At 42.0% G+C, this 17,854-nt stretch overlaps 1 protein-coding gene across 14 annotated transcripts in view; it reads left to right on the top strand.

Annotated features, from left to right (window-relative positions):
- Positions 1-17,854, top strand: part of LOC111260931 (uncharacterized) — a 173,582-nt gene that overhangs the window by 21,836 nt on the left and 133,892 nt on the right. Inside the window, exon 1 of one of the 14 annotated variants that reach the window (XM_086968518.1) lies at positions 5,075-5,199. The exons of the other annotated variants lie outside the window; for them this stretch is intronic. The gene's annotated coding sequence lies outside the window, so the exon portion shown is untranslated. Of the gene's footprint in view, positions 1-5,074; positions 5,200-17,854 lie in introns of those variants that run through there. 14 annotated transcript variants of the gene reach the window in all.

The raw sequence follows: 17,854 nt of genomic DNA, 5'->3' as shown, positions 1-17,854 counted from the left end.
CAGCAGTCAAGCACTCAGCTGGCCTTTTCCATATTACCGCCATGCCAACTGTAGGATCGGGTCATCGACAGAAACCTACCCACCGCAACATTCTTCTTGGTGGCTCAGACTATATTCTTCGATAGAGCAACTACTAGACAAAGGTTAGGTGTAAGGAAACATGGGAAGTATCACTGCTACAAATTCCTACCGACGAATTGTGATAAAAGAGGTTACGGTAGGTCCATTTGCAGTTACTTTCCATTTCAACAATGGTCACGCCGCGGCGGTCACAGTTTTGCCATATGTCAATATTAAATAAAAACATCGATGCCGTAATATAAAGGACACTATTTTAAAAGCACATATTTAAATTTTAATTTAACTTAATTATAAAGGTTCTACTCTTGCCTCGTAACTGAGTTCATAGTAGATAGAATGTTACAGAAACACTGTTTACCTGTGATATTGCGTCATTAATATCGGATGCAACTGGGAACGGTTACAAAATCGTGAGCTTCTTAGTGTAGATGCTATTACAGTTTTATCCAAGTAATGGTTCGTATGCGATGGGTTTATATGTACGTTTAGTATACAAGTCCCCATTGCAAGCCGACTCCTTCAGCCTCATTCAATGCCCCTCCAGATTTCCAACTGTCAAATCCGATAGCTTTTTTCGAAAAAAAAAATATATATAGATTAGCTAGACGTTTTTATTTGCATTGAATCAGTCATGAACGGGTATTTACAGATGGCGTAACGCGAAAGGACATACGCAAATAGGTTTACTTTGAAGACGAATATTCTATATAATACACAACTTACGATTAAACGTAATCGTATTAGTTTAGTGCAACAAAAAATTAGTGTTGGCCAAAAAATGGTCTGTCTTCCGAAAGTAAGTTTTAACAAAGTAAACCGTTTCAGTATTATTAGGAAACACGAACGCCGCCGCCTAGTTTAAACGTCAACTTCCACCGAATAACAAAACAGCCGCTTACTATGAACGCTTTGAGTGTTTTGTCAACTTGAGTTCAGTGCTCCCTTGGATAGTTACTAGATAACTAACTTTTCACTCTGGTGCGTCGAATTGTCGTCGTTGTGACAATGATGGCATCAATAACGATGTTTTTCGGAGCCAGTGTAGGGCTGTGAGTACACAAAAGTCACATGAAAACGCTTACTATCCATTTATTCGTGAGAATAAACATTAGACGATCATTCTTATACGCGTCTGCGCCTGATTCTTCGAGGTGGTACTTGTTTAGCTTTGTGAGCAGTGTTCAAAGAATAGGGTTTTTCTTTCAAGATTAGCGTCAAAATATGTTTTACACACACTCTAGCCTATTACAAACAAATATTCCAAATAGACAAGTATTTCTCTAAGCAACGTGCTGTTTCTAGGAACCGTTTTATTGACAAATGTAAAGGCGAGTTCATCAAACCCATCGTCTGCAAACAATTTCGACGGATCACACCGTTTTGGGAAATACGCAGCCTTCTTGAGTAGCACACTTCATAATCTGCATCTGTTTACCTTCAGATAATGTGAGAAAACTGTGGGACAGATGTTCATTTGTTATAAATCTTTGGTATGTCATTAGACGGAAACTAATTCAGTTACCAAGGGCAGATCCCGTAGAAGTAACAGTGTTTACTTTTTTTGTGTTCTTCATGCCGACCGGACTTCGACATGGTCTTGCTAGCAAAAATCATCCCTCGCTCGACGTCCGTTTCGCGTGAGATAACTGGATAGCGTGTCATTAATACTGATGTGTCGTATGACCGTTAGTTATTGCACTGACTGAGCTCAACGGTGCTATACCCGCAGCCGCATTCGTGCGTGCCATTCACGCTCGGACACATTTCTAGCTCACTTTGGGGCAATTCCACCTGACACGTGACTTGAGGGCAACATATTGAACAGGCTTCGGTAAACCACGTAGACGTTTCCTTGTGTGAGCTTTTTTTTCCCTGTTCATTCTACTTTATTTCCTTTTAGAGAATCACACCGCCGACTTTCGGCCCCGATCCCCAATCTAACGCCTTAAGCTGCTATGAAATGTGTACGAAAAACGAATGCCTAGAGGAAAACGGCAAATAAGGGGTACGAAGATAAGTCAGGCCAATGCTGCCGACGAGCTCGTAATCTCCACTTCCACTGTTGTTGTCGCTGTTCTTGTTGCTGGTCCTTTTTTCAGCCTCTATTTTGGGTATCGTCGTTCAAGTTTTAGGCGGAGTCGGTAGCATGAAGTAGCTAATCTGAGGAGTGTGTTCCACTGCCAAGGTCGGAGGTAAGGATTGTTCTTGCGCTATAGCTGCACTCGTTCGTTCTCCCCCTTACCCCTTTCTCACTCTTATTTTTTTACTCGTTCAGGGACCTGTTCGCTTTTACGAACTCCTAGGCAAACTCATCTGCAATATGTCAAGGTCGTAGTTTCTTCCAAGGCTGAGTGTTCACTGAAAGAAACGTTTTTGCTTCAGTTTATAGCAGCTGCGTCGTTACCTACTGAGTGCCGCAATATCGTGTGGGCTGCTTGAAAATCTTGCCTTGCGATATTATCTTCATGCATAAACATCAAAAAATGTACAGGAACATATTTATGAGCGCACGCGAGTCGCGGCGTGGTTTGTTGAGTTAACATAATGATAAGCTAAACGAAGGAATTATTTTTGCCCAAGAAAAGTGGGAACCTGTCAGCTTCTGTGTCCGGTTGACGTTGAACTTATTTCCATCATAAATTGACCATAGGATGCCTGGACGGAGCGGTTGCCTGCAGTGATATATTTACCGTAAAAGCACGAAGCGAGCTGAATGGATTCAACCTATACGGATGTGCGAACAATACAGTTATATTAGGAGATAGCAGGTTCTCATGAACCCGGAGTTATTTTGACTTTCGTTTCTCAAAAGGGCTTCCACGGAGAACTAACCTCCAAAAATGGGCTACAATACGTCATAACTGTAAAATAAAAATCGAAATCGCGATGGTAAAAATAAGTATTACTGTTTTTGGCTCAGTAATTCCTACCATTAACGTAATGATAAACTTTCGCCTCGGTTGCTCGGTTTCTTGTAACACAACACACAAAGTCCATATCTCATCGTACCTTCAACATGAACGTAATAGTTTATGTAGTCAGCTTAATGTAATAAGATTTTAGAGCACAAAGAGGTTCTATCTGGTATAGGGTGTTAAAATTGATATTTAATCTATAATTTTTTTTGAAATCGGAGCTCGTTCGGGGTAATCAGACTATAAAATTGATCGTACAACGACAGGCGTCATTCTAGACGTGGTCCAAAGACGTACGAAACTTGTATCGATTCGAGAGTGATTGGTAGTATCGCGGCGGCAGAGACCGCGGTCGTCTCGTATGGACGAGAAAAAGCACTTGTTCTGTTTTACGAAGTGTCGACATTGATCGCAAGAAACCCGGCAACGAGCGAACTTCCTTTTAATATTTGAAAGAACCACACGAGATTCTTATCTAGGCCGATGGATCGACCGGTTTACGCATGCTGCAACCTAGAAGATGAAATTAATTTTAGTTTCGAGTACCTCGAACAGACGTCGGGGAACCCCAGACATATACATTCGCAAAACTAGTCAGGAAATCTCATACATAGTGTGAACAACGTTCCTTAGATTGGGAACGCATCTGTGCAGGTGAATTTTGCATCCGTCGTTGGGCTTCATAAATAGCCAAGGAATCACAGTAGTGTTCTCGAGTATATAGCTGTTATTATTAGATACTTGATTATAAGTCCATGCAAGAGGCTCACAGGCTTAAGACAAAGATAAATCATATCCATCTGTCACCCCTCAGGATATCTTTGTATTTGAGCCAGCTGTTGCTTTTGTACCTTTCAGCTTCAATAACAGCTGCCGACTCAGGTATCCTATACTATAGATCTCGTATTTAGCAAATATAATAGTACGTTGGTTAGAGGCCTTCCTCTGTAATAAAGCAGGCCTAGATGTTGTGCATTTGTTGAGATCCGCCCTCTTCACTACTCCCAATTGGCGGCACTGAAAAAGTCTGTGTTATCCACTGAACGACCAGTATACGTACCCTGTTTGGCAGTGAAATGTTGGCAATAACGTTAAAGGCCGTTTGGAGCATGAGGTCGGCGACAGGAGCTTTCCCTCGAGATCTGTCTGGCCTGTAGCGTTTAAAGGAAGGTAGGGGAGGGGGGTAATTAAGAAGGAAAAATCGCCCTATCTGTTGACTCCATTCGATAACTCGACGAGTGGCTCCCCATTTTTTCAACCGCCACCGCGGTAAAAAAGAAAAAACGTAAAACAGCGCGAGATCACTGTAGTGGAGGATTTGAGCAGATAGAAAAACATATCTGCCTAAAGGGGGTGAAATAAAGAAAGCAAAGAAACCGACCTGACAAGGTCACAAGGAAATTAATATGGGCTATTTGTAGAATAGAGAATACGTAAATGGGGATATAAGAGAAGGCTGGTTGAAACGTCCATGCAGAGAGAGCGAGCAGCGGGATGTGCTATGCATCTCCACGCATCGAACCGTAGCTGATGAGGGATATTGAAATCGTTTACTGTTGCCACGAGTGTATCTATGGCCGAAGTATAATCGAGACTAGTGAACAAGCTAAGTGAGACGCAAGCAAATTGAGCATAAAGAAATAGTATTGCTACGATGAAACGGATTAGATATTATTTAGATTATCTCCGAGTGTGTTTAGGTCTACACGAGGCGACCGTTACCGTATATGACCGCAGTTTCATTAATTATGAGTTACCGTGTTGCCTTATTAGGTGGGCATCCAACATACTTGATAGGTCGTTTAGCCCGCTGTGTATACATGGTACATTGTAATGTACCATGTATATTCGCTGTATATAAAAAACCGTGGGAATGTTACCGTTTACCGCATCGTCAACATATTTTAGCAGTTTGATAATATCCACCTTAGGTTCACAACGTATTTCGCCCTACGACGCAGTCGATTGATGTTTCCGGCTGTTACTGTTTACAGATCCTCTGCATTGTTTTTACCAGTTTAGAAAGGCGATCAATCAGTTTTAACAACTGCTAACCTTTATTTCAGGTAAGCGTCGATGACTAGTAACCATTGTACGTTCACAATGACCTATCGCCGCTCGGAAATGCGGTGAGATCGGTCTCGAGAGTATATCACTCGTCTGTCTCTTATGATGTACCATGAGCTATTGCAGCAGACAGCCGGTAAGTTGAATACTGCGCGTCAGAACAGTTAGTCAGTCTTAGAAGGAATCCCTGATATACTTATGCTGTCGCAGTTTCTACATAAGCTTATTGGTACCGAAATTCATAATCGAATAGGAGCTAGTATACGATACACTAATCGCTAATATATTCAGTAATTGACGACAGAGTTAGATATAGGTAACGTCCAACTTTTCCGTACGTATTTTACTTGGCACGTCATACTTTATACACACTCCGGAAAGACATGAGACTCTATGTACACGCTGTGTATGAGTAGCAGCAGCTGTTCCAACGTGGACCAAGGAGCATTCGTTAAAACTTTACAATAGACAAAAACCGGAACGATTATCTTCTTTCACGTTAAGAAGCTTCTTCCTTCTACTTTTATGAAGTTCTTCGGCAGAAGCTAAATCCGCTTTTATCTTCCCTGTGACGATCGTTGTGAGTATTTCTACTAAAGTGAGTAGAGGCGAAAGAGAAACTCCAGCTTCGTTTAGAATTCTCATTTGTAGGACAGTTATTAGCCTGAAGAAATATTGATTGTTTTAACCCTGGTGGATATACCTGTATCAGCAAGTATTGCTTTCTTAAATGGGACTAGTGGCTTAGTATCGAAGCTGCGTTCGTACAAATCCCGCGCGTACTCCAAACATGCACGCATGCCTATGAGGTTCAAAAATTGCTTCTATCGATGCCCTCGTATTGCGAGATCCAAGCTTATTATTATTATTATTAGAGCAAACGTTTTTCATTAGTCCTACTTTCTGCCCTTTCACTGCTACAAATGGTTCCATGATAACAATTCATATAGGTTGCTGGCTGCCAACGTTCTCCTTGCAGTTCACGTTTGCCTAAAAACAGTGTAAGGACAAAAAGAGCCTAAATGGCTTTGTAGGTAAGTTGTCCTTAGGCCCGCTTCAGGCCGTTCTTCGCTGACAATGCACCAGCAGTTATGTCGCAAAATGATCTGTGGGGAAATTGGCCAACAAAGAAGGAAAAACGAACAACAGACACTAAATGGGGCTATGAATGCTATCGAGGAAGTAGAGTGACTTCGCTGCAAAGAAGAAGTATAGCCAGTTTGTGATTCTGTTATCACTGCTTCTAGCTGCCATATTACTGATGTTGAAAAAATAGGACTGGAAGCTGTCTCTGCTGTCCAAGATAGTTTTCTTTTTCTATTTTTGTTTCTACGTTTGAAAGAAAAAAAATTGTTTTTTGACTAAACTCAGAAATGTTTTTGTGGTGGCTCGCTTGCGCATATCATGCATATACTGGCAACATTGCTACTGAAGTGCCGTCAACGATGGCTGCCTATGTAACAGATACGCTCGTTTAAGGGACGCACAGGATACTTGGTAGTATTTTTCAAAGATGAACAGATACATCTAAACGATCCTGGCGTATGCCTATTTCTGCATCGCTGGCAAACTGTGGGTATAGAAGAATTGGTTTTAAAAAGCAAACAACCGTTGTTTCCGCCTTAGTCATCCTTGTGCCTCCGGAGGGTCCTCTGTCTGAAGGTATTATTTTCCCATTTTTTTACTCTGTGCGCTAGAGGAAAGATCACTGTGCAGTGCTTTGAACTGGCTTGCAGTCGTAATATGTATTAGGCAGTCTAAATAAGAAAATTTTAGTTCGTACATTACTGAAGGCTGAAATAGAACCATGACGCTAGACTCGTATGCGTCAACAAATTTCTTGTCTATATACATACAGCATGACCAAATGATCCTAAAAATAAGCACAGCAGCCATTTTTCACATAAATACTTACAGGAACAATACATGGTGTGTGTGTGTGTGTGTCATTTGTCCTTTCATTTCGTTTTACTGCTTCTACTCAAGGAAATGAGCTTTCTGAGTAAAATTTGCTTGTTTTATGCGTATTTCTGTTCCAACCCACTTTTCGCCTCCTTATCCGCTATCATAAAGAATCTGTGAATCAATTTTTTGCTCCGTCCCCAATCAATTCTACCACAAAGACAGATACATTCACGAACATACGTGTACGTCTTCTATAGTACGAGTTTGATCGTCCGACATCGGCTACCGTTTTGCCACTTATTTCTGTCACTGCATCTAACACCGCGATCGCGACGACCGCCACTGATACCTACTATTGTTTCTATTTATAAAGCCAAAGGAGTTTTGGCAAGCTTTTGGCTCCAAGTAGTTCTTATCTCACTTCTAAAGCTGCTAGCGTGCTCACCGCTACGTAGCAGTTGTACGTTGCATTCGATCCACGTGGCCCACATGACCCAATTCTTTCCTTCCCTAAACCTACAACTTGACAGCTTCAAGCAAATTAGCCGTCACCTTGTGCGGCCTGAGCAAAAGGAGAAGCAATTCGCGTTCCATGTTTTTCTTCCTTCTCGTCGGCGTCGGCGTCGGCGTCGGCATCGGCGTCATCGTCATAGTTGCTATTCTAGCGCTCCTCCGCATCTCTGTATTTTAATTCTTGGCCTTTGACTAAGACTGTAGTTTTTCGCACAGCCGTTCGCGTATCCGGCTATGCAGGACCGGGGTCCGCTTCACTGATGGTCGTTCCGCGAGACTGTTTTCTACTGCTAACATAAACCGTTCTGTATTGGCAACAGTCGCACTTTCGCTACGAGTACAGCGGTTGGACTAACGACGGGCTTTTATTCAGAGTAGAAGAGAATGAGACACACACACATATCGTTGCGTAGGCACTAAACGTAGAGTACTGAAACAACGGGCGCACAGTATGACGCTCTGTTCGACCGTAAACTTGCCTCCCTTCTACTGGCATTGTTGCTGCAGCTGGCACGCCGTCTGCCTATCCATCGATTCGTTCACGTCTTATCCCTCACGTCCTGCCTGTAGCTTCGTCGTTAGATAATGTGGTTCTTCTTTCCAGTTTTCGTTCTACCATTACCCTTATAGACGTATTCCATAATCTTGTCCTTTCGCTCCCGTGCTAAAACTCTACTATTTTGTAGGCGTCTCGTTTGTTACTGGTTCCTAATGCGTGGTTAGCTGATTCTAATCGATGAGTTCATCGTGGGCCGCTGTTGGTTTTTTGTTGCTAGCCGGTTAGACGAGTCAGCTGACTAATGTCGCGGTCGATATTTCAGTCGAGTTATGGTTTCTATATTCTGCACGTTGTTTTGCAAATTGCAAGTAGCAAACATTCAAAACTTGCTTTAATTAGAATTCACTTAGGTAAAATGACCGGGTGCATGTATGGACCGTCCACTCAAAGAAACACCTCATTTTAGGTCAAGGTGATCCGCTCGCTCGTCATTTGTAATGCTAGAGGGTCAAACATGCCACAGCCTTTCCATAAAGCTTTTTACTTTGCCCATGTGTTGAAACGATTATGCTTCTTAGCGTCGCTTCTTTTATACGAACGATCGCACATTCGAGTATCGCTTGTTGTTTTCTACCGCGCTAGCCATTTTGCGGGCGATCATGCGTATTTTCGTTTGTGTTCTCGGACGAGATGCAACGCAGCGAGAAGCTTTTTCTTGTCTATTTGGCGAATGGTTGCCGAAAAACGATAGACTTGAAGCGCTCAAATGTTAAACCGAGTTTCAGATATCGCTGTCAAGCTGTAGCCATGCTACCGAGGTTGTTTTATAGTAGCTGCAATTTTTCGTTCACAAAGCAACTTATGTCGTTTTCGATTCAGGTAGATAATGTCACTGTAAGAGAGTTACTCTGAGAGAGAACTTATGGTTAAAAAAACTGCTGGGTCAATAATTTGATTCGGTAATAATTTGCTCGCTTTGTTAGTGAACGCCGGTCCTGGGTTGATGTCATTGGCGGACCGGACCGACCGTCACTGGCTTGCGTTTCTCTTACTATACTGCCCGCTGAAACGTATTATGCTTTTCCGTTCCCTCTGCATGTACTTATTTGCCATTTACTTTGAAACTATCCATCACTTCGGAATCACATAGATAGGCCAATGTACATGTACCGTTTGACGGCCACCCAGTGCTTTCCCATAGCCTAGCTTATAACCTAGCGAGATTAAGGCCAACAGGAATCGTTAGATTATTCCCATCCATATAGATACGCATATAATAGAGAAGTCAATTGTTTACACAGTCAGTGATACCGGTAGTATTGGGTTCTGGCCACATCGTGAAATCACAACGTGAGTCAACACATCGTGAAATGAACGACGCCCTACTCTGCTCATAATAACTGCGTGTAGTACGTGTCCATCTAGTCAACACCAATAGAGAAAGCGAGTCTCGCGCAACGGAAGCTAGTTATAGTAAGAATGATCATAGAAAGGTAGTATACATTAACGAAGGTCATTTGAAAATAAATTACAATACGATTTTCAGGAACGAGCCTACTACGATGTGTGTAACCAATTTTGCCCTGTAGAGCATCAACAAACATTTGTTGTTGGAAAAAACATAAAACCGTGTGAAAAGAACGTATCGCTTCTAACTTTATGACGAATCTTAAAAATATGGTTAACGTACGCACATTGTATCAGCACACAGCCCTCAGACATGTTCCTAACTTCGGTATACTATGGATCGTAAGTAAAATTGTAACTGGACTTCATGTGATGTTCGTACGTATTCTGTGTACTTCATCTGACCATCGATATCATGTAAATTGTTCGCTTTTTACTAATGTAATGAAAAAAAAATACTCTTGGCACTGTATGTTGTCTTTGTTCAGCTGTCGTCACTCGCCCACACGTTACTGTGACGCCGTGCCGCTCCTAAACCTAACCAGTAATGGCCCCGCTATAACACTTCGGCCTTTGGTAGGCCGTTCGTACGAGTTCGAACCTACGTAAAGGCGACGCCAAGGTCCGGCCATTGACCTAATCTGTTTGGCTTCCACTTCCGTATCGTGTCATTCGGTTGCTTTGAACTTCTAAGTTGCGACCCATTCTAATCCCACACATGCGCACTTAAGCAGAACGAACGAACTCTTGAACCCAATTCTATTATAGCCATTGGCGTTGTTGTATGTCACGATCGCAAATGCTACAACACTAGTTGGGTAAGCCCGTTTTCAATCGTCCGACTGCTCGACTGGCCCCTTTCCTGACTCTCAGCTACGTTACCACCGCATTTGACTTGGACTTATGCAATAAGTCCAGATGCAGCGCTTCGTCCGCTCATAATAAACATTGTGATATCCCGTTTCCTTCTACACGTTTCTCGTATACAATATGATAACATACTCAGCGTAATCATTGTGCGAGTTTAGTGTTTACAGACAGAATATGCAGTGACAAGACGTACGTACGTACCTACATGAATATAGAGAAGAACTAAAACTCCGTCGTCGGGCCAACATGGCACCTCTTAGGACGCTTTTCTTATTATTTTTAACTAAGCGGTAAACACAAGGGTAGGCCTATACGAATTTTCTCACGACGTAGGTGTATTGCAAATAGTAAGAACAGTGCGGTTAATTAATTAAACAATGGTTCAATGGAACTCAGAGGATGTCCACATGTGCTGTTCCGTAATAACGCTCCCGTAAGAGCTAAGGGCCTCTATAGCGTAATTAGGCGCTTGGAAAAGGCTGTAGAACTAAAATAGATGGCTTATTTTCTATTAATGGCAATTAGGGTTTGACAGTGGAAGGCAATACTGTGTAACACAATGAGGACAGGAATTCCCGTGTTAATCTTTTTATGCAAATCATATGGAGTATGTTAAGGAACGACGCTATATAGAAGAAGGACGCTTATGGTAGCCATGCATGCACTCGGCATGGAATTGATTTACCGTCATGGTCGATTTTTGCGATGCGACGACGAAATAGGCTAGGGTGACATGTTTGTTGCCTTACGTCTACTGTCGCAGAGGCCAAATAGATCATACTGTCCTTGTAGATGAACGAAACGCCAGGAAAATTGTGGTCATCGGCTTTCCTCGCCGTTATATGTTTCGACCATCCTCAAAAAGGCAGCGTGAAGCCTAGTATATTTTCTAAAGTTTTGAATGCTGTTGTAGCCATTGTTAAACCTAATATCGGCCTATTCAATAGATTCATCGCATTCCTTTTAAAAGTATATTAACGACACCTGGTTCTCCTGTAAATGTTTTCATTTCATTCGAACATATCGAACATTTTCTTCGGTCAAGCTTTTGCTAAGTATTCCATCCAGCCGCCTCTCAGATTCCAGAGAATTTCTGTTCAACAATCCGGAGAACTTGCTCACATGGTAAGCAAATACAAATTTCGGATTCGATCAGCCAGTGCACAAGCCATCGTTCTGTTTATCAAATCACCGTAACGATCCATCTCGTGGCCATTTTATGTAAGACGTTCATTTGTGGAGACAAGATAAATAGCCAACAAGGTTGAACAGTCGGAGCAGTCATCACGTATCTCGTGGCAACAGCCCAGGAAGCTGATGTAGGCAATGCACGAATACGCCTAGAAAGAGCCAACTGTTGGTCCTATTGTAGACTTCTGATGCTAGCAAAAAGTGGAGCGAAAAGTAAGTCGTCAGCCAGTGGATTTTTACAAAAATAGCGACTTAGATCATTCATAGAGACCTACGGATGCCTATGCACTGACTGGACGACAAAAGGACGCAACAGGCCGATTTAGATATCGACTAATAATTCAATCGTAGGTACCGGCGGCAGGTTTCACTAGCCGTAAATTCAGACGATGCCTTAACAATGTTTCCTTATCAACAACCGAGCTGTCACGTCTCCTTCGCAGGCATATTTTTTCTAAGTTATTTGAGCTAGCTTTTACATTTAATTAAAATTGAATTTCTCATATAGTATTCACATTTTCGTATGAGAGGTAACATTGGCTTTGCCAGCGAACTGCTAGATTTTACGAGAGTCTCTACAAAGGTGCTGGATGTTAGGCAGTTCAATGGCAAACAAGGTAGCCTATCTATCGACAAATCCTCAAATTGGCCAGGCTCTACGACGATGTCAGCCCATTGCTCGCACTGTGACATAATGTACTAGTGACGAGGCAGTGGGCTTAACGGTAGTTACGACCCAACAATAAGATGATATATATTTACATATGGCACGATGTATGTGCGTGTGATACTGTGTGTTTATGTTAAAATATACAATTTTAACATAGTGTGCATAAGTGCCTGTGCCGGTGGGGTCATGACGTTTATTTCAAGGTATTATCATTAAAGGTTTGTGTGCCATGTTGTTTTTTTCCAGTGGTCATTCGCGTTGCTGCTGTTATTACAGATCTTGCTGTTTTCATCCAAATTGTCAAAGTTGTCTGCTACGCCTAATGTTATACAGGCACCAAAGTTTTACATCATGCTAACCTGTAGTTAGTAAGTTACTAGCGGCAACACCATGACTTGGCTGTAAGCTAACCGGCTAATAAACGTACACTGTGGAAACATCACGTATGTGGCCATTCTCACAACTACTGTTCCGCCGCCGTAGCCCCTTTCGTATGTCGTGCGCCCCACAGGAAGGCTGTTTTGGCAGCAGTAGATGCAGATGGCTGTGCTGACGTTGCTACCTGGATCTAAGGATGACGTTATCCTTAACGTCGACAACGATGTCAATTTATTTACTAGACTGGCCGTCTTAGAAGCGGATATAGCAGCTGTCTGAAGGATATAGGAAACTCCCTTAGGAAAAGCCGTGTTGCTCTTTGCTCGCGCTCCATTGGCGCAATCGGCCTTCAGGTGTCGTCGGGGCACGTTGCGGTCTAAACTCGAACCTGGGCACACAGACACACTTCGTTTCATGCAAAAAACCAGCCATCCGGCGGTGCGTCTAACGGTGATGCCGAGGGCAACGCAAAACATGGAAAGGTTTCTTGGGTATAAACAGTTGACTTTCTTTGCATGGTACGCCACAGTAGTGGAGTTTATCGAATAGGCATTTTCAGATGAAACTTATAACTCTAAACCTTGCAAGTGAATGAACAGCTTTCGCTCAGGAAGAGACGAAGGAGAACAAAGGACGCCGGACGCGATTTCTAGAGAAATATGTTACGATGCGAGACCAGTTCTCGCTCTGGGTCTCGCGCTCCCAGTCGCAACAACAAAGGACGTAAATAAACATTGATCCTCTTCACATTTGGTTCCCCTTTCCAGCTTGTTGTTTTTGTCGATGTAATTGGCATTCCTGAACAATGGCCTCCATATTAGTATTTTTTTTTATACGCTTGCGTGGAAGTTCTTATACATGTGTGACTGGCGTCGTCTGGGCTGGCGACAAATCACTTCTTTCGTAAACTACTTTTCAATAAGGGTACCCACGTTTTTCATGGCTTTTGTTGTTATCGCAGGAACGTCGTACGTATGAGTGATTGAAAACTGACTCGACGATCTCTTACAGTAAACACTTAATGGGAAATGTATGTATGACAATTGTAAGGTGTATGACGTGGCAAATATGTCATAACAGCTCTTTGATATATAAGTTGCTGCCGGAATCTTATCAATATTCACGTGAATATAATACGACATGGCTGTACTGCATCTATCTGTGCATGATAGAATTTTTCGCCGTGCTTACAAGTTGTTTTTTTTTTGTGTTTTGTTTGTTCTTTATTACCTTGTTGAGTTTATGTTTGTCGCCGCTTCTGCTGAAGAAGCATTACTACCATGTGCATCTTGTTCAATCTCTATTTGAAAATTAATGGTTCTGTTAATGCGTAAGGGCTATTTAAGCATCTTCAATTTTAATTGTCAAAAGCCTTGAAAAAGTGTGAGTGACTAAAGTTATAGTGAAAGTTACGAAATATGAGAGAACGCTGCCAGGTGACCTTAGAGTACTGCAGTATTCCCAGCAGTTAGTTTATCGCAGTAGAGAAATCTGCTGTGTATTTGGCTGTTTCTCTTTGCGGTGTTCCTGTGCCGAGAATAGAAATTAGCAATACAAAAGAAGCAGCCTAGGCCACGTTGCAGCATTATATGCTGGATCTTATTAGGTCAGACAAGACGACATATTGCTACATAAGTAGGCAACGGTAGGCGACACTGATAAAAACTCACGTTACAAGGGAAATATTTCGTCCCTTTTGCATTTGTGCTACCGTACCAATCGAGTACGACACATAATTACAAAATCAAGTTATGGCATGGTGTTTGCTACGTAGTGACGGAGTAGTTCTTTCAGGGATTTTATGTTAGTGTCGAATGTTACCACCTTCGACCACTGACGCAGAAAATCGGTTAAGATTGTTAATTATCGTTATTAGAAATATATGATTACTTGCTTCGTAAGTGGAGTAAATATATTTAGGCAGATCTTCACAGCTAGGCATATTTCGATCATTTTTACAGAGAGTATTCTATTCTGTCACCATTGACATTCTTATACTTGTAGTTTATGAGTTGAAAGAATATGCGTTTTCTGGTAGTTGCTCAGACCTACTCAAATGGCGTGTAAAAATTTTGCTTCGCCTGGCACCCGAACTTGACTCTATAATCAGTATAATTCTATGCTACTGCTAGACGAGATTGAATTGGGTCTACTTTGGCCTGGGTTCTGGTGTGCCTATTGAAAACCTGATTTGAATTGATAGCAAATTGATTTGAATTGAAAAAGGACCTCAGTTTGGCTTTGCTTGGTACGTGTCCAGTTAACGCGGTGAAATTTATTGAATCGTGGGCACTTCATTCGAGTCACCGGCGAAGATTATTTATACGCACACATAGCTTCGCTATCCAACTCGCTGGTCCAAGCAACCCGTATGGACCTGTACTCATGCAAGTGATTTCATTCAAGCTTGAGCATGGCCCGACAAACAAGAAGCATCAGTCGAGACGTCATGCTTAGAAATTAATTGTGGTTTATTTAAGAGACCATGCTAATTGTCATATCGAGCTACAGAATGAGTACCTTTGACCATTAGTTACGTTTACCAACGTTGTGTAAACGGCAATCCCGATCTCCAATAATAATGATCATCCAATCTTCTACTATGGAAGAAAGCGTTCCCTTTTATTTAAAAAGCTATCGGTAGCTCGTTCCTTGTCACTCGTTGAAGACAATTGAAGGGTGAACATGTTGCGGGATTTTAAAATGATTTCGGGATTTCACAATGTGATAGTCTTCACACCAACTTTGTTGGCAGGCGCTATCTGTCGTCGATCACACGTACCCACACATACTTCCACATATAGAGATCATGCTATTTCCCCCTATAATCACCACCATATCTACAGCAACAACCTTACTAACGTCAGGAAGGATTACTACCTGGATCCTATGAGCAGCGTTGTTGTCTTCTCTGGTTAGATTACGACGTAAAAAGTTTGTTTGCTAAGCGCCAAGAACCGAAAGAGAGGTATAGAAAAGGCTGAGCAGGTTCCGTGCCGTGGGTTCTCTTGCTGTTCATTCAATGATGCGTTGTTTTAACGGTTATTATTTATAAGGTGTTACTAATAACTCAGAGCCCTAGCGGCAGCAATTGGTTGTAATCTTTGGTCTCGACGAAATAGTGGAAGGCTCATTTGGGTAGAACCTGCTAAAGGACAAAACTGCAAGATATAACCAAAACCAAAGAAAGAGGATCTTTTACTCTTCGCAAATTGCTGACTGGAGATGGATACACAGTACTTAGGGCAAAGGTCAAGGATCGGCGTAGTCTTTCGCAAGGAACAAAGACTCGATCGTTCTAGGCTATGTATGTAGACGCTAACAATAGCAAGCGTTAGCCATTAGCCGCTGCTAGCGCACTACGATGAAATGGACGTCAGCGGCAACTAAAGTTCCCGTTGAACATTCGTATCAATTCAATCAACGACATACGGCTAGTTCGATGCAGCTACTACGTGCATTGCTATCTGGTCGTTGACTCGGTGTCAACGAGTCCAATGAGAACCTACTCAGTTCAACCCTATGACTCACAAAAATTATTTTGATCCTTTCTTCACAGTTCCACCTGCATTTGCTTAGATGTTCTACGAGCATTTACTTGTGATGGCAATGGTTGGTTACAGCAGCTGATGTAATTCAGTAAATGAGGTACAGAGAACCACTCCAAGGACATGCACTGAGACCCAACTCTGCTCTTGCACTATTTGTTGCAACAGCCTTCCCCATGTACACTATATGTACATTTATATGTACATATGATACGTTATACTTCCATCTATCGAATCAGATTTAACAAGGAAAACCAAGGAAGCCAGAAATAAAATGGAACATAGAAATAGGACATAAGTAGACGTGCTAAAGTGCAAATTTGCTTTACGGATTTTTCATAAGACGCATATTTGTCATACCTATATGTAATGAAAATAAATATACGAGTGTTATCCGCCAGCGAATGAGCTTAATCTGCGAACGAGTCTATCTGCTCATCGGCTGTAGAGACGAACTGCGTACAGGTTACGTTTGAAGGGTTTACAGGAGAAAATAGAAGAGCACGCACAACCCTTTATGTGTCCCGTAATACCATGGTTGCAATATGTGTACGTGTTGCCCTAAGGTGGCGACCAGATGTCCTAGCGTTAGGTGTTGCTGAAGCGTGATGCGTATCAGCCGGTCTTTTCCTTGATAGATCCATCTATATATATATATATATATTAATCTAAATTACCAATGATGATCGAATATTGTCAAACAGGACGCGGTCGATCGCGTATCTCTACCATACCAACTATGCGCACGAAGTGGGAAAATACGGTCTCGTAATTCATCAATATCATCTCGTAAACCTGTCTCCAACTAAACAGAATAAAGTAAACGTCAAAGCAATGCGCAATGTAAAACAACGTACGATATACAGTGTACGGAAGCGATTGCAGCTTTTTAAACCGTAAGAGCTATAATATTAACACACAAACGATAAGCCGACGATAAGTGTACTTAGGGTCAAGCATTTGTCCTATAATTGAACTATTTGCATATATATTTCAAACAGCTGATGAAGGCATTGCAAAGAACGACAAATCTGGTTAGCCAGCCAGCGATTATATTCTAGTATTATATTTAACCAATGTGCCTTAAATTGCATATTAACGGTTATTTCTTTTTTTACAATTGGTCTATTTAATTTGGTGAAGGGCTGCTTTTTTTTAACAATGTGGGATAATATTATATAATGAAAAAGGGGCCATAGACACCCTGTGTACATAAATCAAAATAATTAAGGTTTAACAGTCATTTTGATTGCGGCGTCCCAATGAAACCATGGGCAACAGACTTAGAGAAGGCATCTGTGGAGCCCAGTCTAACGTTCGATGGCTGCCGAAAGGCCTACGGGTCCAAAGAAGCTTGCGAATCACCGAACCCGAGGAATGCACTAACAAATTTGTAGGCGTGAGATTGTCTGAAAAGGCGACTAAACGAAGTCACCACAAAACAAGCTAGAAGTCGTGTGAACATAGGTGCTAGTTGTGCCCTGGTGCCAGTCAGAGCATCCTAGATATTAGAAAAACAATGAAACCTCTACAGCGTCAATTCTTTAACCGTCTTGGGCTGCTACGGCTCAGCTACAAGTAATTTTGTATATATACATATGACCAAAAATCTTCTGCTGCTCTGTCGACGACGACAGAGGCCGGGGCTGTGGAGGATAAGCAGAAATCCGAAAAACAAATGTGGCCTACCAAACTGTTTGGCAACATTAAATCGCGGCTTTGCTTGCTTGTTGTTAGGTGATCTGGTGCTCCCGTTGGCCTGATGGAACTCGATCATACCTAATTACACACATCTACATTCTGACTCGTG

Source organism: Varroa jacobsoni, unplaced genomic scaffold, assembly GCF_002532875.2.
Source record: "Varroa jacobsoni isolate VJ856 unplaced genomic scaffold, vjacob_1.0 scaffold_494, whole genome shotgun sequence".
In the NCBI taxonomy this organism is placed as follows: Eukaryota; Metazoa; Arthropoda; class Arachnida; order Mesostigmata; family Varroidae; genus Varroa; species Varroa jacobsoni.
This window is presented reverse-complemented; position numbering and strand designations above follow the sequence as displayed.